The following is a 23,529-nucleotide window of genomic DNA, read 5'->3' as shown; positions in this document are numbered from 1 at the left end:
CTTTGGGGTATAAACATCTTACTCATTACAGATAGATTTCCCTCTGAATTCTGGCCAAGCCTTAACTGCTAAGGAAATCTGATATTAAATTAAAAAACACAGATAGACTGGCCAGTTCATACAATTGAGATCAAGATAGGTAATGAACAGGTATCACAGAACTTGTGAACAACTCACATTGCTAAATGGGAAAGTTTCCAGCTACAGATAGCATTGGGAAAAATGGCTCCATGAAGCAAATGAAAGAATCCCTCCCTGTACCAAAGGATAGTATCTCATCTGTTTCATGGCCAAGTGTGGAAGGTCAAGAAAATGACTGGCTGGGATGTGTTTTCCCAAGCTGTAGCAGAAGTGCTAAGTCATGGCTTGAACCTATTGAGCACCTAGAGGAAAGGCATGGCCAGGATCCACCCCTTTGCAGACCTCATTTTAGAGTTGGCAGTGGAGGCAAGGGTCTTTTGCTGGAGTTCCCTGGGTACCTGTGGCCTCCTCAAGGTAAGCAGCTTTTTTGTTTATTTCTTTGCCCAGTGTTGTTGCATTTGAGTAGATCCTCACTTACTGTAGCCTGGGATTTTGCTCCTCTGCTGTCATTGCTGCACTTTCAATCATGTTATATAAGCTCACAAGGGAGAAGAGGGGTATTTCAGAGGGGGGAGGAAATAAAATATAAATAAACAAGGAAAGAATACTGCAAAACTAACAGAGACAAATGCAACTTTTTGCTGAGATGGTTAACAAAATAGCCATTTAAGCCTAAGGAAAATGCAGAGAAGAAACAAAAGTTCTGTACTTTGTTGGATATTAGGAAAAAATTCTTCTCTGAAAGAGTATTGAGGTGCTGGAACAGGCTTCCTGGGGAGATGCTGGAGTCACTGTCCCTGGAGGTGTTTAAGAAACATGTAAATATGGTACTAAGGAATGCAGTTTAGTGGGGAAATATTGGTGGTAGGTGGACTGGATGATCTTGGAGATCTTTTCCAACCTTAATGCTTCTTTTTTGGTCTATATTTCAAAGGAATAGTTAAGTAGTTACTCCTCTTGCCCTAAAAAATAAAGTAGTTGCTAAGTTTCTAATACAATGATATAAAACCAGACAGTGTTAGCTTAATTTAGATTTGATATATTTACATGAATAAAATCTGAACTAATCAGAAATTTAGAGAACAATTAGTAATGCAGTTAATAAAGAATAATCAGCAAATGAAACAGCATAAGCCTGTGAAGTAGAGTTAATTTACAATGTCTACAATGTTAGCCATCTTATGTATTTCAAATAAAAATTATCTATGTATTTAGAACTTGTTTATAACTTTACATGTATATAATATTTATGTTCATGTAGTTGACAAATTTAAAAAAACTATAGGAAAAATCCAGCTGATATTGGATTTCATATGTAATTTTGTTTTTTTCTTGCTCTTATAACCCAAATATCCATATATAAATAATACAAATTCAACCACTTCATGCACTTAAACCACAAATCTAGTAACAATATTCACAATAAGACTGAAGAGCAAAGAGTTCAGAAGCTCAGTGAGTTAGAGTTGTTTTGTGTTCATTTTCAAGAACTAAATACAATAATCCTTGCTAAAATTTTATTCAAGGCTCTCATATCCACCAGTAGAGTATGCAGCAGATAATTATTAGCAGAGAAATTTTGACAGCAGAAACATTTCTTGTACTCTCTCTGAAGATGTGTGATAATTTCATTCCATTACAGTTTTGACAGAAAAAAAAATACAAAAACCTTTGTAAATCTTTTGTATTAAATAATGTGGGAGTCATATTCACTAGAAATTGTCAAATATTTATTCAGGAATAGACTGTTTCTTGTACATGGGGGATACTTTAATATGACAGCCTGTCAGAGAGGTATTGTAATGACACTTGGAATAAGTGTAGATTTTGGTTAACATTGTTATTGTCTCATGAAAAGACAGAAAATACTCTGGTCACACAGTTTAACATGACAGGTAATTGTACTAACTGCACTAAAAAGTAGATGAAAAATGTTAATGGTCTGAAAGACTGTGTTTTTAGGTATGTTTCTAAAACCTGTTTTGATTTTAGATCTGATTAAGTTTTGTGAACTTGCCTTGCATGTTATTGTTTCATGGACTCAAAATATGTACCTCAAATTTTTCATTAAATAATAACTGGAGGCGTGAGCTAATTATATTTATTGTGCAATTGTGTTTATTAGCTAAAACTGCTTATAAAATTTACTTCCTTTAATGTGGTAGGAGAAGAAGAACAAAAAGAAAACCAAACACATCACCATTTTTTTTCAAATATTCAACTTGCAGCCAACATGTGCAGAAGATGATGTTTTCTACGTTCTTTTAAGTCTTGCCAAAAATCCTACTTTCACATTTGGTTAAGCAGGAAACTGTCGGCTTACCAGACCTTATTTTCTTAGCCATTTGCCTTTGGCAGCAAAAGGCTGTGACTTGCTTATCAAAAAGGGGAACTGACTGGCTTTTCTTATCCCTGTTAAGGAGTTCTTGATACATCCCTTAATTTTAATGAAATATTAGACTGGACTCAAGACTTAATTTAGTACTTTTCAGTACTACTAATGCACTGTATTAGCATGCAAAAAGTCTTCTATGAAATCTCATTTTCATGTGCTGGTACCAATTATATTTATTATACCTATTGACTACTGAAAGCTTTACTTAATGTCCACCAAGTGAGATGGTGTAGAACTGCTGTTATTACTGATACTCAAGCAAGTTATGAAGACTTTCAAAGACTTTCAGCTTTACAAGCATGAAAGAACATTACTAAGCCACAGAAAAGCGTGTTCACAGAAATAATTGTGTGTATAAATATATACAGTTTTTGTCTGACATGGGAGAAACAATGAAATCCTTCTGGAAACAAACATACAGGTGAAACTAGATGGGGCTGTTAAGTGAAGTAGATAGTTTGTCACAGCAGAGAAAATGACATGATTTTCCAGCCAAGTATGTAGGTGATGCGGTTCATAATAGTCCGGATTAGCTCCTAGGAAGTATTATAGAAGAGTTTGTGACTGTGGCCTGTTTGCATAACAATGGTTGAGAAAGGGACTGGAAAGGAATCATAGAGGCAAAACTTAGGTTAAAAAAAAAAAAAAAGCAAAAAAAAAAAAAAGTACTGATAAGTGGCATTCTATGAAATACTGCATTTGACCTCCAGGGCATATCTGGAGATGGAGGAGGCTATGTATTTTCATATTTTTTTCATAAAGTCAGAACCTGCATGGGTAGGACAGAATTCATCAGAGACACAAGGGATCAAAGCTGCTATCGCTTGGAAGCAGTGCTTAAATTGAAGCATCAAGGTACAGAAGAGAACAAGAGAACATCTACAACAGAAATATCATCCCAGAGAATTAAGACATTGAAAACAAATATGTTCCAGAGCTACCTTCTCAATGGACCCTGTGAACCACGCCTTGACCAATGCCCGTGACCAGTGCTCCGTGAAGAGTTCTCACTGCGTGTTCCCAGTGTGCCCTGGAATCAGCTCTGAGTACAGGACAGCTTGCTGAGGTTCTTTATCTTCTCTCCTTGGACAAAGGTGTAGTAGCACGCAGGTAAGACAGTGAAGGGGATGGACTGTGTGTACGGAGATTCTTGCGGTTTGTTTTGGAGATAGACTGGGTGGAGCCTACTAACCCAGGGTGGGGTTTGGTGGAAGAGACCTGTGGGGTGCAGGTTTAAAGGACTGCTGTGGCCCCAGGGTGCTAGTGGGAACACACTTTCTGGAAATGCTGCAAAGTAGATCTCTGGTCTGGCCTGCTTTCACTGCTTTTCTGTTCTCAGATAACCTAGTGTACACTCAGAATTGTGTTACTGATCCTGAGTATAGGCTATAGCTGTCTTGACTGCTTTTAAATATAGTGTTAAAATACCACGACAAATGAAGTCTTCATAGTGTTTCAACCTATGGTAGGTAGCAAAAGCACTCTGGAAAATTCCACACAATCTGTTAAGTGAAGGTCAGTCTTTGTACGACTGAAATGAGTAGAAGGAATGTCATATCCTGTCATATCAAGGGACATACACCTGGTCAGTATGAGCACATACCCTAAGACATCATATGCACTGGTGGTGTATGTCCTCAAAGTGTGACAGAGCAGTACAGGCCTAATAGAAAGAGCATAAAATGTTTGATGCTATCAGTGTTTAATTTCATTCTTCTCTCTCCATAAAGTACATTAGAAAATAAAGCATGAGAGAACAGTCATATCAAAATTATCTTATTTCAAACTGGAATGATGAAAGGCACACATATATACAACATCTGCCTGGTCAATAAAACAGTGTATTTTTCAATACAGTAATTTCAGTTATATTAGGTAAACAGCACTAAGGTTACAGCTGACTCACAGATGTCTGACAAAAATAAAATCATCTGGTCAATTCATTTAGAAAAAAAATCTTAACAGCAGTAGAAAATCCAGGGGAATTATGAGGCTGACAAGGAATGAAAATATTTTTAGTATTAAAAAAAAAAAAAAATCCATAGACAGGGTATTTTTTGTGTGCATGTTTATCTTTAATTCCTCTTTCCCTGGGCAAGCCGAATGTTGCAACACTGAGTGTTTGAGGGTAAAACTGAGTGTTTATGCACACAAAAGTGACTTATTCGTTTTTATTTTGAAGTCGAGATAAAAGCGATGAAAATCTGAAATAAAGGGGAGGTAGGGTTCTTTTCTATGGATCTCAAATCAATTTTTCTGACTTTGCTTTTGCAATGAAAGTACTACTTCCAAGGATTTTGTGGAGTGTGAAGAAGTAAGTAGGACTCCATATAGGCTTGTCTTTTCCAAACAAACAAAAACAAACAAAAAAACCCAACACTTCCTGTTATACATCATGGATAACAGACAATAATGCAGTGTCTTAGATTAATTCAAGGATCTGTAGCATAGCGTTTATTCCCTGAATTTCTGTTTTTGGTCTTGAGTTCTGTATTTTTTCCAGAGGTATTTGTACAGAGACCAAAGTATTGCTCTATCATCTATTATGTTCTCATCATAATAGCCCTGGTCTGCAATGCTTTAAAAACATCTGATAAACACAGGCCTTTTGAAGTGAATGTTGCAAGTTTGGGACAGGACGGGTGAGCTTGTCAAAATAAAATGAAGATAATACATTCATGTATCATATTGGTTCATTGTTTCCAGAGGAAAAAGCTGATACAGAGGCTGGAAAATAGAAGTCATCTTTGAATATTATTGGTATGAGGAGGGCTTGCAGGAGTCATCTTAATTTTGTTTGTTCAATGTGAAATTCTGTTTCTTCTAAAAACCTTCATAAAACAATTTCACCCTTGACTTTCTGGGTATTTTTCTAGAAGCCTATATGCAAAAAAAGAGACCTCAGTGTTAAAATTTCTGATTTCTCTTGAGGGTTCCCTAGGACATGTATATTTCTTCCACATCTGGAAGAACATACATTTTTCTAAGCTCTTAGCTCAAGCTACTTGGAACCAGTGTAGGTGTTTCTCATATCTATCTTGTGTTTTGTTTCTGGTTGTGTAAGTATGTTTGGAGCATATTTGCTGCAGGCTGCTGTGAAAGAGTGCAAGGAAGTTTTTTTTTCCTGCTTTTTAGGCAAGCAGCATCCTTCTTCCCCATCCTGTGCTGTACCAATTAGAGCAGATAAGATTCTGGTCTAGGAAGGGAAAGACTTGACTGCTTCCATCAATGTTGCTACAGAAACTCAATATAATGCACTCATCAGAAAACTGTACTTTAGTACAGGGAAAACTCTCAATTTTTCTTCTGGGGACACATTTATTTTTAAATTGATTGGACATTTGTTCGGCCAAAACATGAGACAGACACACCAAGCAAACCAGCATGTGAAACAGCTTAGCCTTTCTAGTTTTTGCTGCAATTAGTGTATGTTACAAGATACCAAGAGCAACAGACTACAAACAATGTTTTATTCTTGCTTTGTCCCTAGGCTATACAAGCAGAGTACCCTGAACGGTAGGCAGCACAACAAAATCATATCTCTGGTTGTCTCTTGTTTAACAGTGTAACTCCAGGAGGAGAGCTTATGCATTCCTGCCTTTCTCCTACAGTTTTGGTCAGACAGAAGTTCATCTTTGGCAATCCATCTTGATTACTGTAGGGGACTCTGTGGCTTTTGAGCTTTTTTTTTTTTTTTTCCCCCCACATGCAGCTTCCTGTGTGTAGCATCCTCCAAAACACTAGCAGTCATGTTAAGCTCATCTGTTAATCTGTTTTCCATAGGATTTTCCGTGGTAACATAATGGTTTTATAGAATCATAGAATCATAGAATTAGCAAGGTTGGAAAAGACCTACAAGATCATCCAGTCCAACCATCCACCTACCACGAATATAACCCCACTAAACCATGTCTCTCAACATGTCGGAGCTATAGAGAGAACAATTACAGAAGTACTTGTTTCACAATTAGGTGAGTAATCTGGGGAAAATGCACAATCTTTAAAGACTACTAATTCCCATTTTTCTTCAAGTAGAGCTCTAATAAGTCACTCACATCTCTGCCGTTAAAAATGGCATGCTAGATTCTCAGCTGGTGAAAATCAATGATACAGATCTAATACAGATGAAAACTTGGCAGACTGGATGAATGAGTTGTGTTTTCCAAAGGCAGATGTATACTGACTGCAGACAAATTGTTTTTTATTATCAGATAATTTATAATAAAGCTGCAAGATGACAACAATGTTCAGCATCTTTCAAGAAGCTGTTTGTCAAAATTGACCTTTCCTATGGAAATGTCTACAATTATTAGTTGATTCGATTATCAAAGTCATATCAGGAAAGAAAAACTGTGTTTGTCAATCAGTATGGTTTTGCGCTGGCAATGACTTCAGAAATGCAAGAGTCCTTGTGTCTGTTTTCAAGGCTGGAAACCTCTGTAGTACTAAAGAGGACACCTCGTTCAGTACCATAGTAACATATGTGAAGGATAATTAAGTACTGGGGAAAAAAAATTACTTTTTCTTCTGCCAGGGAAGGAAGCTTTTACGGAGAGATTCCTAGAAAGGCCTTCCAAGTTTCTTTGACCTCAAAATAATGCTCTGTAACAGCATTTGCACAACACTGTAAAGCAAGCTACTGTGGTTTATTCAGGGAAAGGCACCACAGGAGCTGGAGTAAAACACAGTTACTTTTCCATGCTTGAGTCATAGCCTGGAAGCCCTAATCCTTAATCCTTTGCCTGCAGAGGGGAGGAAGACTCTACCTCCTTTTTTTTTTTTTTTCCCTGCAACACTATTTTGTTCATAGCTCTCTGTCAGAAATAATTTGTTAGTTGGAGATGAATTTAAAATGGCTGCAACAATATTTCATTTTTACAACATAGCTATTTGTACAACAAAATAGCTAAAGAGCAAAAGTGTAAATTAAAAGGTTAGTGCTGGCAATGCAGGAAAAAAGAAAGTCTGTCATGTGAGAAAAGTTTCATAACAGGAAAAGCAGTTGAAATAAAAACATCTGGTGTTAGACTCACCAGTTTACATGAACAATTGAACAATTAAACCTGTACTCTTCATATGAAGCGGGCAGAGACTTTGTTATGCAGATGGTGTTGAGCTTGACATGAGATAAATCTGGAGGTAAATAAATCACTTAGATTTTAGTGATTGCTTATTGACTAATATTTATCAACTGATTACTTACAGTGCAAGCAACTGTAAGTGCCAATCAGTGTACATATGTATATACATATACACATATGTATATAAATTTAAACAATAAGACTGTGGTTTCAGAATTTTTCCAAAGAAGAGTTTGAATGAGTGTGACTGGCAGGAAAAAAAAATGGAAGACAGAACAGAAATAAAAAGGGGAAATTCTGTAAGGAGAGATTATACATCCCAAATCTATACCACTACAGTGAAAAGGAAGACAGGTTTGGTTAAAAGCCAATGTGTGTTCTAAGAGCCAATAATGACAGCAATTAGAAATAAAGAAAACCCATACAGGGTTTTAAGGTAAGTGGAAATAAGGTAAATTCTACTATAAATTGAAAGATTCATAAGGAAAAAATACCTAAAGGTATCAGAGAAATATCCATAGCTGGTATCGCTAAGGATAACAGAAATAAAGTTTTACAGTACAAGGGCTGCTCTGAAAGTAATGCCTCCTATTTTTATTATGTTGGCCCATGATGTCAGAGAAAGATGGTGGTGGAATGGTAGTAGAGATTGAACGTTCCCATCAGTATTCAGTTACATTTTGTTGCTGTGCAACAGATGGCAGCAGAAGAGCAGTATAACAAAATGGCATGTAACAAGGTATGCACGTGAAGAAAAATGTGTAATTTAATTTCTGTGTGGATAAAATGGCATTCACTGGCATTCATTGACTCTTTCTGAATGTTTATAGAGACAAAACAATGGATGTAAGCACAGAGGGGTGGTGGGTAGTGCGTTTCAGCTTTTGTGACAGTGGGTCACCCCTCTGGTGCAGATTCTTATGCGTGAAGTGTGCAGGCTCTTGTTCATTGCAGGTGAAAATGCATACCTAATAGTGGTAACTATGTTGAAGAATAGTGTTTTGTAGAGGAGAATTTGCTCTATCAAATAGAGTTCTTTTGCTCTTTGTTATAGTTTCCATAGAAATAAATAGGAAGCATTACTTTCAGAGCAACCTATGTACATAGGAAACAAAATGAATCTCAGGTTTATATATATAAACAATAAAATATGTACAGATGGTAAAACTGTTAGCAGTGATGTAGAAAAAGCTGGAGTGCTGAATAAATATTTTTTATCCCACTTGGAAAAAGGAGGTTAATATGCTTATAGAAGTATATTCTGGTCCATTAGTAACTGGAGAGAAAAGAATGAACTACAAGACAACCTTTTAAAGTCTACAGGTCCAAGTAACTCCCAGTCAGGAGTACTAAAATCATGAGGCAGGTACTTCGGAGGCGTACTGGTGGTAGTTATCGCTACATATTAAATAATGGGTGTAATACAGAGTGACAAAAAGAATGAGAACACTGTGCTAAGCATTCAAATCATACCAACTGTTTGAAGTTTAACAACAATTGTAGATGGGATGGGGCATACAGATGCATACAGACTCGGGGACAAAGAGGTTAGAGAGCTTCCCCATGGAAAGGGATCTGGAGGGTCTGGCTGATGTCAAATGGAAGATCAGTCAGCAGTGTAGCCAGGCAGCCAGAAGGGCCAGCGGCATGCTGGTGTGCATCAGACCCAGCAGTGCTATCTGATAGAGGGATGGAGTTGTCCTGCTCTTTGGCACAGCCACACCTCGAGCACCGTGTGCAATTTTGAGTGCCACAATATAAGCAGGATGTGAAAATGTTAGTAGTGGGTGTTAATGATAAGAAAACAGCTTGAGGGATAATCTGGAGGACAATATTCAGTATTTTCTTAAAATTTTAAGACAAAAATATACTTGGTAGTATTGCCAAGAGCAGGATAGGAATTGAGCTGGTAGCATCCAAACATAAACTGCATCCGTAGAAAAATAATAAAGGAGGCCCTTGTCTGTACAATGATGGACTAATATAGAGTGACTCTAAAAAGGATTCTGGCAGAGTAATAGACACTGTGGTGTCATGGTATCTAAAAATAGAAGGGAATACACTCCAGATATATGTATCCCATAATATATGGGATTGAAGAATATCCTTTTGTCATTAAAAAAATGATGTTGAAAAAAATGAACAGGATACAGAAAAGTCTTTAAAAGAATAGAAATCACAAGCTACAAAAGATGTGTTGAAGAGCATAATGGAATTGAAAGAAGCTGTGAAAACTTGTTTAAGGAGGAAAAAAAGTATTAAAATTTGCAGTAGTATAACAAGTGAACACATAGCAAAAACAAGACTGAAAGTTGAACAAGAATACACCCAACATTTGGAACATTTTTAATATTGGTGACAATTCAAGCTTAAAACAAGCTGCTAAAATAGATAGATTACACATTATAGTGTGCCAGTAGAAAAAGTTGGCATCTCTCTCCTGAAAAGACAGTTTTTCCAAAAAGACTTGACAATTGCTAATTTAACGAGATGAAATGAATGGCCTCAAATGCTAAGAAGTCAGAGCACAAGCTTATTCCAGTTTTCAATTATTTGAATGTGTCATAGGTTACTTGATTTTATACAGACTTTTGAAAACCATTGGCATCAGTTTCCTAAAATGTGGTAAAAATGACCTTAACTTCAAAACATTTTTAAAAATAATTGAGCAACAAAAAATCTATTGCAAGAAATACTTGGAAAAGTATTCAAAAGAATGATGGAATAGAAATCAGAGAAAATGCACTAAAAAATTATTGGAACAAGATCACATTTATGTGAGGTTAAAAAAAAAAAAAGGATGGGCTGAACGAATAAAATCAGAGAGTGTGATAGGCCCCAAGTCTACTTTATTGCTAAGAACATCCCAGTGAAAAACTAATGTGCTGTGTAACGGCTATAACTGTATTAAGAACTACAAGGAGAGCTAACAATACTTATCTTTGAACTGCTCGGTAGCATGGGAGATGTCACCTTGAAGATAGTAAGAAAACAGCTATTTACTTTCTAGAAGGGCAGGAAATAAGTCTTCGCTGCAGTTGTGCAAAGTGGGCATTTTGCAATTAAGCGCAGTGTAGTTAAGGGGTAAAAGGTTTGAATAGGTTGGCTGCCAACACTTCCTAACTGGCCTGATTCACTTTTGTGTTTGTTTGCCACAGGAGTATGTGTTCTGAAGTGGTTAGTATTTGTAACGAACAGTGATTACTGTGACAGGATAAAGCTCAATAGCCTCGCTGAAAAAACAGTGCAGTGGTATATAGAAAGCCTTGTCTTGGTCTACACTATGGACCTATAGCTCTGAGAAGATTTTGATATTTTTTTCCTTCAAATGTATACATTTCTGTTATGGTTTTGTGCTTTTTGTTGTCGGTATTCCACATCATTACATCATGTAAGGTACGGGCAGTTAACGAGTTAATTCCCTGGTTGCTGCAAACTGCCTTTTTTGGTGTGGCTCTCCGAGGGGGAGGGGAGGAGGTGCACTCCCCCGGGGATCTTTGTGTTGGAGGGGGTGGGGAAGCCGCCTGGGAGGTGCGGGGTGTGTTCCTTCCTGCCCGGTGGAGAAAGCACGTGGTCATCCTGCAGTTTACTGTGTAAGATTTTCAGCCTGTAAACTCTCTATTATAATTCTACTAGCCTCATTTTTGATATATTTAGTAAAATTAGTTGTTCCTCCTCAGATTGGTGCCGCTGTTTTTGTGGTTAGATCCGCCTACGAGTCCCCTGGTTTTCCCCTCTTCCCTTTGTTTTCCCCAGGTTGCGGCTCCGCGGCTTCTCTGCCGCTTTAGCCGCCGGACCGCCCGGGGGCCGGCCCCTACTCGCCGGCAATTTTTTTTTTTCCTTCCTCTTTTCTCGTTTTTTTCTTTCGGGCCTGTCCCCCTTGTCACGGACGCAGACCCTTACATAATACCGTGAGAATTTCTCTCTTTTAGAAAATCACTGCTGGGTAGCAGTTGTGCGTAACTGGGACTCAAATGGGGGTAAGTGGTAGAGTATTGTCCGTGCTAATTGTACATGGAAACTGGTAGAAAGAGCTCACAACGTAAGCATTAAGGAAAGTTTAAAAAAAAAAAAAAGTATCATTCATAGGATTTCTAGTTTACTTTGGTCTATGCTAAGTAATTTCTTTTTTACTTTCTCTAGGATTTTCTATTTGTCTATTTTCTGTTACTTTAGAATAACAGGAATTCTCATTCAATTTCTTTCAGAGCAGCACTGAAGCAAAAAAATGCTTGCAGTATATATAAATTTTGCTGGCTTTGCTTGAGTTCAATTTTAATAAAAAGTAAATTTGGAAACATTTTCCCCTTGGATATTATCACTAGTTGGAATAAGATAATTAAATTAAATGACCATGTACTCCCTTAAGGAAGCTGTGGTTTCCTTTCAATCAGTCTCTTAGATACCATGACTTTACTTTATAACTAAGCAATTATTACACCATCTAAAAATGGATTTATTTCTAGATAGTATTTTTATATAAAATATTTCAAGTCAATTTTGAGGTAATAGAAAAGAAATGTATCTGAAAAACTTGAACTTAAGAAAACATATTTCTGCTGTGTTTGTATCCACTTTGTCAACCAGATGTTTTGTTTAGAGAAAGTCTTTAAACAATTTGCCCAAGATGAAGTTTTCTTTCTCAGGAATGTATGAAGTTTACTCATTTCCTGGAGGCTTATGTTACTTGTTATTGCAGTGGTCTAATAAGCTAATGACCTCGCCATAAGCTCCCTCACTGAAAGATTGCTTTTATATTTGTATGGTTAAATAAAACATGCAATGAGGGAGAATTCTAAAAAACTGATTATAACTCAAAGAAACATATCATAGATTTTATTATCTTTACTGACAATCAGAACCCATGTGTAATGATGATGTCAAAAATAATCACTGTTAATTTGATCTCCTTTTATATTAGGCTTGACAATTCAGTTCTAGTGTAACGAAATGAAAAACCAGTGATCCATATTTCAGAGTGGCAGATTAGAAATGTAACTGTACTTGACTATGTTATCAAACTATGACTACTACAACCATCAGGGAATTCCTCAGTGGTATATAAGTGTCTGAAGTAGATTGTAAGCAATAATGACGTAACCCTGAAGTGATATGGCATCTGTGGGCACCAATGTAAACATCTGTTTCTTTCAGTTAACTCGACTTAAGATTCTATTTGCTATAAAATGTGCTTGTATATATAAGTACATCAGTATGGATCATACTCAACCCATTTTTAAATGTCCTAATAAGTTTTCAGTGTTTGTGATTTCTCTTGTGATGTTGCCTCAGAGGGCAGCTGGGTTGTGTATGTACTGTTTTGTTACTGGTAGTAAGAGGCCTCAGGATATGTGCTGGCTTGGCAAGGCCTCACAGCTGAGATTTATCAGACTATGCCTATATTTGCCATGCCCTGCCTCGAACTTTAGTGCTTTGTCTTTTCTATTTTTTTTTGTCTGGAACAGCTATTTTCTTTATTTTTGATGGCCCTGTGGCTATGCTCAGTTTGTTTTACTTTTGAAAAAGCAATATATATGTGATATAGAGTCAATGTGGATGTATGGTCAGAGAGGAAAGAAAAGATGTAGACGTTATCAGCAAGCATATAAGAAACCCAAGTGAGTTACGGAGTGTGAAGGAGGAAACTAAAACCATCACACTCTTCCCAAGTGGGTGTTGATGTTATCAGAGAAAAAGGGAGTAGATGCTGATGTTGTGTAATGACTTTAATTATATTACTGATTAAGACTCTTTTTGGAATCACAATTTTTTTCTTGAGTAACTTGATCTGCTAATTGTTCTTTTATAGACTGCTAAGATTTCCATAATTTTAACAATCGTTGGCATTAGCATTACATATGATGAGTTTTCTTTTTGCTCATTACATGAATTTGAAAGTAACACTAAGTCTGCATGGCATGGTCTAGAGATCTTTGAATTGCACAGGGAATTTGATGTATCCACATAAAAAAAAGAAATTCAGGTCTAGTATACTTAAGTACCGCAGTGGTGCTAGCTGTAGCGTAGGCATATTCTAGACCATATTCATACCATATTCTGTACCATACTCTAGTGTGTGGGACAGGCAGATTTATTATCTTCAGGATTCATCAGAATTTCATCACAAATCTAGCAGGCTTGGAGAAAGTAAAGAATGGCAGGAAACAATTTTAAAAAGCCCACTCCTGGTATGACTGCAGAAAGCCATATAAACATTGTACTGAGTCCATGAAGACTGTGCAATTGATAGCTGTTTTATTTACAAAACAGGCTACTGTGCTTGCATTTAATATCTCAACCTAAAATTTAGCTCTCCATGAGAGCTCATATCTCACTTTTTATGACAGATTTCTGACTTGTTGAACTTTCTATCTAGATTGCCAATAGTGGCTGGATTTTATGGTGGTAGATTTGGTAGTGGAAACACAAGTATCACAACGCTTCATGTAGGTGCATAAATAACTATTACAGCTAGACAAACCAACAGGCAGAAAGATACAAAAATTTAGTGCTCTAAATTAGCATGACATCAGTCATGATGATCAAGTTCAGAAGAAGTGTTTTAAGTCTATAGTCCACTATGGGAAAGCATTTAACTCCAAATAAAAGCACAAAGGTACTTTTAAAATAAGAGCGTTTTTGTTTGCTTTAAATTTCTTTCCACTGTGACGCACTGTGTCCAATGTCTTGGTGTCAAGAAACATGGCACTTTAAATGAATGCTGAGTGGCAGTGTATGCAGGCTGGGACTAAGTGGCTAAAGTTTCATGAGGGTTTGTCTTGTGGCTGAGTCCTGCTTCTGGAAATGTTCTTGTGAAAGTATCTTAATGATGGATAAGGTAAGGGGTATTACAGATGTTTTCCCCACTAGCTGCTTAATTTTAATGATTTTTTTTTTTTACAGGCTCTGCTATAGGAAATGGAGTGATCATACAGCTCTCTTCACTTCTCCTGGGTTTCCTAAGATGATTCAGTGGACTAAAAGGTTACTGCAGTAACAATAGCCATATATAATAACACACACTTATTTGTGCAGGTAGTATATTTATACAAGTCTTATTTTGATAAGAAAGTCATTCTTCCCAAGTGGTAAAACTAATTTGAACTTTCTGTAAAAGAGCTCAGTGTAAAAGTTTTCATAAGACTCTGCTACTCACTTTATCAATGAAAAACTTTTCTGCAACTAAATATGATATGTGTTTAGGGAAGATGGTAGCTTAAATATCCATCAGAAATAAAATACATGGAAAGTTCTTATGAACAATTTGTATTTTCCAGAAGTGATATCTAGTCTCTCACTTGAAATAATCTAGTGAATGAGATAGGACTCTGATGCAATTACTCATACAGGCACTAATGGTATATGAATGTGTGCACATATCCACATCTAGAGGGGTCCAAAAAAGGCAGCATAGAAAAAAGAACGTGGGAGATTTGCTGTAGTGAACTGTAGATTGATCATTCTTTTCAAAAGCTGTCCTTTTATTGATGCTTGATTTAAACCCGCTGTATCTTTATCGAGATCTTCTGTCAAGGTTTGAGATCTTTGTCTTTACACTTTTTACTTTATTTTTATTGATATATATCATTTTATCTAGTATCTGAGCACAGATTCCTTAGTTGTAAGTGACAAGTATCTTATTTGTATTTCATCCCTTAGGGAAGGAAGACTCTTTTATTGCAGTCTCCCTAACCATAGTATTTCCCTTTTTCCACAAATTTGCTCAGAGTCAGAAATCACCTGCAGTTCAAGAATACCCTGATGCATATCCAGAGCTTAAATATTCCTGTAGATATCAGAGTAATATGCAAATTTCAAGTAGCTTCTATCTCAAAATGAGAATTGTCATTTATAATTCCTCTCATGATTGTGAGAATTATCTTTATCGGTGGGCTGAAATGAGCAGTGGTTGCATTCAGAAGTGTGAACACCTCAAAGGACACTGAAAAAGAGGGCCGTGTGTGTATATATATGTGTGTGTATCTCAAGTGCTCTTTATGACGGCAAAGGAAAAGGGAATAATGTCAGCATCAAGAATCTCGTAAGTTTGCACAACCTGAGTCTCTTATATCCTCACAGACTTGTAAGTTCTAAAAGGAGTATAAAATCTACCTACTCTATTCAAACTGTTCTAAGTGGGAGGTGAAGAAAAAGTCTCCTTATCCTAAAAATTGAGTTGAACTCTGAGTGTAAAAAGGCATGCAAACAAATGCTGTTAAGCTCAAGCAGAAGAAGGGCAGACATCCACAGCTGTTTATACAAAGCCACATAGTGAAATAGGGTTTGTCTGTTAAAACCTAGAAATTCCCAATGAAGCTTTCAGTCCATTCAGTGAAATAAAGACCTGCATTTCAGCTTCCTCCTAAGGCAATGTAAATGCCAAGCTCTTTAGAAGATTTAGTAAGAGGAGAAAGGAAATTCTTAAGGAGCCTTACTCATTTCCTTTCTTTTGAAACTCAGGAGGTATCTTTTCACTGTTGAAGCTGTAGAAGGAAAACATGATGTTGTAAATTCTGTATCCACGTTTCTTATTATGGTGCAGGCCTGTAAAGACTCCTGCGTGTACTAGGTGGCTTTATCACTGACTGCTACTAGTTCTCTTTAACTGGACTATAAACAGTTAAATCTTGAAGAAATGCTGTCAGCTGCTGTTAATTTTTTAAAACTGCATATATGCAAAACTGTGTTTACTTCCTAAGTGGATCTGTCCACAGGTAGCTTTTAGTTTAGTAGTGTTCCATGTCATATACCTACAAAAAATAAGAAAAAGTAGTATATAATATTACACTGTAATGTTTAATCTTTTAATGTACTACCCATAATGTCCTGAAATCTTTTGGTTTGTCTGTGTTCTTCTTTGAAACTACTTCTAGCTGAGCCTTTGTGATATTACCCCGTCTCCAGGCTCATCATGACTATGCATTCTGTCAATAAACTGCAAGAACAATTTAGCAGTCCACAAACTAAAACTATTAAATTAATTCATTTGTTCTGCTTCTCTATATTTTTTGACACTATTGTAATCAGTTTTACACAGCTTTGAAATCACACAAGAGCTCGTTCTTAAATTTACTGTGTGTACAAAAGCCATGAGTGATTGCCTGTTTCTTCAGTCTCTAATGTGCAGTTTAATCAAACTAGGAAGAAAACTTGTTTCAGGGTCCTGATCTTTCTCCTTCCAGGAAAATAATATTTCCTGGAAATATAATTTTAAGTAGCCTAAATCTGGTTTCCACTGGTTTTTATGTTGGTGTCCTCCATGCAGTGCAAAGTGATAAGCGTATTCACTAATGTTCTGAAATTCCTGCGTGTATAATATGGAGGCGGCTCTGAAAGTAATGCTTCCTGTTTCATTATGATGTCCTGCAATGTCAGAGACAGATGTTGGTGGTATAGCAATAGAGGTTGAACCTTTCCACCAATGTTCCGTTACATTTTGTTGTTGTGTGGTAAATGGGCAATCTGACAAAATGACATCAGCATGCAAGTGTGTATGAAGCAAAGGTATGTCACTGAAATTCTTCATGTGGAAAAATATGTACCCCTTGACATTCCTCAATACTTGCTAAATGTTCATGGAGACCAAACAGTGGATGTGTGCACAGTGAGGTGGTGGGTGTTGTGTTTCAACAATGCTGCCATCATTGCTGCTGTGAAATAGTGGATTATCTCAGCTGGTGCGGATTTTTACATGTGTGGCATGCACGCTCTTGTTCATCACTAGCAAAAATGCATAGCTAACTATAGTGACTTCAAAAATAGTGCTTTGTAGCTGAGTAATTGCTCTATTAAATAGCATTATTCTGTTCTTTTTATCTGTTGTAGTTTCCATAGAAATAAATAGGAGGCATTACTTTCAGAACAACCGATGTAATACAATATAGAGGCCCTGGATTAGAGGGGGGCTCCATGATATAGATACTTTACATAGAGAACAGCCATTTATAGAAAATTCCTATCTAAAGTCAATACTTGGCCAGTGGGTTTAGCTTGTGCAAATTTTCCTGCATACAAAAAAATAAAAATATGGAATTATTACTACCATTTAAAGCGGTTGAACTTATGCCCAGAAAATCTTCAATTTATTTCAATAAAGTAATACATTAAACAAATAGTTATTTTTAAGTAAACATTTGTTCTAATTCTTACTCAGTAAACTTACACTGGTATCTTCTCCATATCTAAGTGAATGATGAAATTCACAAATTTTAATACATTTCAGAATTTTTTCCAGTTGGTAGTAAACCCTTCTATATGCAGGAAGAAATATTCATGAACTTAAAGTATACTTACAACTGCATTGCTGAGCTTTGGCTCAAATGGTTTGTTAATAATCCATACTTGAGTCCTGAACTGAATTAGGTCTTGTGATTGATAATCTAGCATTTACCAGAAAAACCTCTTTAATGATAGATTTACGTATGCAAAAACTATATAAATGAGTGAAATTCAAATGTGAAAATCTCTTGTTTTGTATTGAAAAGCAATACTGCAAGAAAATTAATCACACAAGAAGGTCCTAGTGAAAATGAAATTGCAGTCTAAATCATGACTGTAATTCAAGCTCTTCTGATGCACATATTTTTTTGATTTAATATGAAGACTTCACATGTACTATTTATTTTTTATTTATGAATCCAGCTATGAACGTTGTTAAATGAAACTCTTCTTTCTGCCAAAGACTAGCTTGTACAATAGTAGTTTTTTAAGCCTTGCCCTGTCAGATGTCTTCATATCTCCAGTATCTTCTTCATTCCCTTCTTCAAAACCAGAAGTGTTCCCTGCCCTTCTCTTGCCATTGAATTTAGCTGATAGTTTTCCCATTTCTCTCCTTGACTTCTGTAGAACTCTAAAACACAGTTCCTCTGAGCCTGGAGCTTACATTGCTTTGTATAGCTCTAATTGCCTAATTATCTGTTCTGTGCAAAATGGGGAGGTCTTTTAACATTTTCCTTCCTCCTTTTGGATGTTGGTTTCTGGCCTTTTTTACTTTTCTTGTTTTTCTTTTTTTTTTTTTTTAATGATGTTATGTTTATCTGTCTCCAACACCAGAATACCCCTTTCCTCCCCTTGTTTGCTTTCTATAGGTATGTAAATAGAAAAACATTTTACCGTGTATCCTGATTTATTCTGCTATCTTTATTTTATTAGGTGCTTTTCTGCATCCTTCCTTATTAGTGTTCTGTAGACACTAATAGACTTTTGTACACTATTCATTGTTTTCTTTCCCTGGGCCCTTAGATGTTCAACAAAGCAAATCTTTTTCTCTATTATTCTCTGTTATTTATACCCATGTTCTGCTTTATTTCTGAGGCATTTTTACTAAGCATCATTATTACGCATGCATCGTTTGTCTTTACCAAGTGTGTCTTGCGCCCATCAAGTTGACTTAAGGAAGCTTCTTTTTTTTCTATTATTTTAATTTGATTTTTATTTTTATTTTGATTACAAGCCCAGCAATCTTACCTTCTTTCACAGATCTTCTTTTGCTTTTATATCTTCAAACATATTCTCTGTATTACTTCATATCAAGAAAACCACTGTGCTGTTATTTATTTTCAGAGTTGAATGTGAATGCTGCTTCGTATTATATGCGTGTTTCTAACTGTTCCTCCAATCTCATTACCTCTCTTAATGTACTCCAGGCTTTACCTATGTAATAAAAATCTCCCTTTTCTTCTTAGTACTTTGGCCTTTTTATACTTTTATTTGCTCAGTCAGTTTATAGTCTACTTGCCCTTTCTTTGTTGAGGAATTATAATAGGTTTCTGTAACTACAATAGTTTGCACTTTGGAACATCTACAGACTCAGCCCGTAAAGACTTCGGCTGATGTAGGTTCCGCCTGAGCCTAATAGTGGTAAGTAGATCTAATAAAGACACATACTGTTAGCAAAATATGTGTCTTCTGCTGTTTGCTTTATACCTTTATGCAGGTGATAATTAGAGAGATAAATGCCATGGTAACCTAAGATAAACTTGCTTCTCTGTTCACTGAAACCTGACAAAAGGTATATTGCAATACATCCCAATGTTCAGGAGATGGATACTGACCCACTCTTCATTATTCTTTGGAAAAATATTATTCTAATCACTTTAAAGGAAATGAAGGAGAATTTATACTGAGTTTGGTGTGGACGTCCATCTGATGAAAAAAACTAAAGAAACAGTCTTGAGTCAGAAAGAGTGTGATATTTTAAAGAGTGTTAAAGTTGGTTGTAGAAATTCAGTATCATTCTTTGGTGTTACGCAGCTGAAGTTTAAGATCACTACATGAGTCTCTCAGAGGAGCATTGTTACTAATTCTACTACTTGTTCAATATTAGAACTATTTATTAGTTCTTAGTATTAGTCTTCAGTATCAATAATTCAAAACCATTCCTAATGAAACAAAATACCCACTGCCCTCTGGCACAAAACCTTTCCCTGACCCTTCCCTGACACAGCTCCATGCTTGGGCCCTGTTGCTGTCACCAGCGTAGAGGTCGGTACTGCCTGTCTGCTCCCTGTAAGGAGCTGCAGGAGGCCATGAGGCTTCCCCTCAGCATCTTCTGTTCTGTGCTGAACAAACCAAGAGATCTCAGCTGCTCCTCACGTGTCTTGCCCTCTGGACTCTTGTCTGTCTTTGTTGCCCTCCTTTGGATGCTATATAACAGTTCCGTTTAATAGGAACACATTGCAAGGGAATTGCTAAGTCATGACCTGAATCTCTGATTGAGCACCTGGTGAAGGGTCACAGACAGCTCTGGGAGCACAGGTGAAAGCAATTCACCTGTGCAACCAGAAGGAGTGGAATCTTGTTCCCCTCCTCCCTAAGCCTCATTTAAGGGATGGCCGCTACAAGGGAAGGATCTCTACCTGGAGATTCCTCCTTTTGGAGTATTTGGTGAGCCTTGATCCTTGGGACAGGTAAGAAAATCTTTCTTTAACTGGGCTGTGATCATCACCCTTTTTTGGGTAGTTTAGGACTGGTTATGTGCTAATGTGTTTGCCTACATACATGCAACGTTCTGCTTTCTGAACAAGAAAGCAAGAAAAATAGTAATACTAGAAATATTTTTAATGAGTCTTTTTTTCTCAAAATGCAAGAGATAAAGAGGTATTTTCCTACTGTGCATAGGAAGGTACCTTAGGTAATAGGTAGTCAATGATTTTCTCTTTCCAAAATTACTTACTAGACTAACCAGTTATGGCAGTTATTTATTGCTTGTTGTTTTAGAAATTGAACAGAGAGTTATGTAGCTTTAGAGACAAACCTTCTGCATTTTGTTTCTGAAACTGTCCTGTTTTTCTTTCTGATTTTTCAGAGTAATCATATGTTAACTGCTGTCCCTAAACTTGATAATCTCTTTAATGTGGGTTGGTGTTCACATATAATTTATTTCAGTAGTGTATTCTTTGCAACAATCTTTTATCTCTCTCTTCTCTGATAACACCTTGTAAAAAATAATACTTCTCTAAAGGACCTCAACATTGTGCTATGGTTTGTGTCCAGTGTATCCTATTTTTAATAAAATAAAGATTTATTAATTGATAATTTTATTCTTATTTTCTTTAGGCCGTATTTGTCAGTCTAAAACGTTAGGATCTTTCAATCTAGTACTTTATTGATTTTAAGAGTCCTTAGTTGCTGTGAACTAAAATCATTGTTTAAGATGTTAACTATGCTATTTTCAAGGCATGAATTTTTGTGCTAGCTTTGTTCATAATGGTAGAACTACCTTTGTTTGCTGAAACATTTTCTGATGTAGCAGACCATACACTGTGCAGATGGTGGAATGAGGGAAACTGATAATAATCTCAGGAGGCACTAGAGTATGTCTATAATGTGTGGTACACTGTTGTGAAGAAACCCCTGGGCTCTGAATGAGATGGTTTTGGAACTGGAAACACTATGTCATGTGTGAGGTAACTGAGGACCCAAGCTTGGCACCGCTGGATGTCATGTGGTTATATTAGTATGCTTGGCACTAATGCCGGCATCTCTAACAAAGTGCTGCTATGAAACATCTGTTCTTAATTTCCTGTCCATTTTTAATCTGTGGGATTAACGCTGAATACTGAGGAACTACTGTGTGGGATGTGTTCCGTACAACTGTGAGGGTAATCTAGATTTATGTAAGTGGACATATGTTTTGAAACTTTTAAATAAAAGTCATAGAAGACACAGTTTCCTCTATGAACAACTGTCAGCCTGTAGAAGTGTATAACTGCTGAATTCAATTGTTAAGAAGAATGGCTTACGAAGGGGCATGTCTCTGCCCACCACAGACCTTCTTGCGGCTGCTGGCCAAGCTAAAAGCTGGACCTTCACCTTCAGGAGGCCTTCTCAGAGTCTGTGGGACTTTGCCCCTGGCCACAATTAAGGTTCAAAACTTATATTTAACTGTCAGTCATACAGATCCAACCACAGTTTTTCAAGCAAATACATAGTTTTATTTCTTTGTTCTTATGTAATTAACGTCAGTAAATTCCTGGAGCTGGAATGCACAATGGTCAATTTTGTAATTACAGATGCATTACCTGAGTAATTATTTACTTTTTCTTTTCACGTATGGTTTGTGGAAACAATCCCAGTGCCTCTGAGCATAAATAATTATTAAGTAAGCACTTACCAGATGATTTGTGTAAATATGTTCTAGCCTATCACTATAGACAAAATATTTCTTTCATTTTTTGTACAATGTGTAATATATTAAGTCAATGCTTCTGACTTGCATTCTAATATTTTCAAAACAGAGGGATAACTGGTAGTATGAGCATATAGTGGTAGTACACATTTTGATTGTATCTGGTAACACTTTGTCTAAAACTTCTCTTCAGAAAGGCTGGACAAGAATTTGATACCAGAAATATCAGTGTAGCAATGATACTTCTCATTATGCTGTCAGTTTATTATTTTTTTTAAATCAGAGGGATTTCTTCATTTTACATCAGAGTCTGTCCTACTAGCCCTACTTTCATTTTTTTTTTCCTTTGAGATTAGCCATCTGCTTCAAACAGAAGATGTCAGAAACAATTACTATTCTGCAGTAAAGTGTTTTCTTAAGTACTCCAGATTTATTTTTGTTACAGCTAATCATAAAAAGAAATGTGTAGGAGCTAAATCAAATAAAGAGGGAATCAGAGGCAATAAGTATTTTGAAGTGTTGGATAATATTGTGAAGTTGACATTCAGGTTGTATACATTTGTTGGTACCCACATATTGTAAAACATTACAATTTATACTCTCACAAACTGTACATGTTATAAAAGCATAACAATATTTTTCTTTCATGGTTCTACTGACATAAGAAAAATACTTCAGATTTCCTATCAGAGACTACAGTGTCATCATCCATTAGTATTATAAAATATACCTCTGTACAGAGGAATGGGATTTAGTTTATGCTCCACCTTTTTTTTTTTTACAGTGCATGAAAAAAATCTTATGTTCATAAGTCATACCTGGTATATCTTAACAGATCCTTGACTTCAGACTCATTGTCATGGATACTGCCATTTGTAGAGCATTGTCCTTGGTCACCGGTGCTGACTGAAAGGTCTGAAGCTGACTGAAGGGTCTGAAGCTGGCATCAGCTGGCCATTGTTTTGTCCTGTAACGCAGAGGTTTTTAGGAATCTGTATAACAGATACAGCTGCACCAAAAGCTAAAAGTGAACAGTGCTCTTATTTTCCTTACTCATAATTTTATATCCATCACATGTTCAGTTTTTACTACACAAGCCAGATGAAAACGTGCTATGAATATTCGCCTCTGGAATTTCAGCATTCAGTACCATGCAATGTAGCAGATTCTAACTATATCTTTGAAATGAGTATATCTTAACAGTATGCTTTGTTTAAATGTGATTATTTCTGCTGGTTAGTAACTTTGCAGCAGTAGCTGTGTTCTTGGTGATGATGGACTCCCATGTTGTGTTGATTTTTGCATTCTAGAACTTCTGCATTGCTCAAAATTTTACTTAATAC

At 36.4% G+C, this 23,529-nt stretch overlaps 1 long non-coding RNA gene across 1 annotated transcript; it reads left to right on the top strand.

Annotated features, from left to right (window-relative positions):
• LOC110398527 lies at positions 415-16,600 on the top strand. Its single transcript, XR_002438440.1, has 3 exons — positions 415-495; positions 3,412-3,586; positions 14,461-16,600. It is a non-coding gene; the product is annotated as an uncharacterized LOC110398527 (long non-coding RNA).

Source organism: Numida meleagris, chromosome 4 (genome assembly GCF_002078875.1).
Source record: "Numida meleagris isolate 19003 breed g44 Domestic line chromosome 4, NumMel1.0, whole genome shotgun sequence".
Classification (NCBI taxonomy): domain Eukaryota; kingdom Metazoa; phylum Chordata; class Aves; order Galliformes; family Numididae; genus Numida; species Numida meleagris.
The sequence above is the reverse complement of the archived record's forward strand: the minus strand, read 5'-3'. Positions and strand labels throughout refer to the sequence as shown.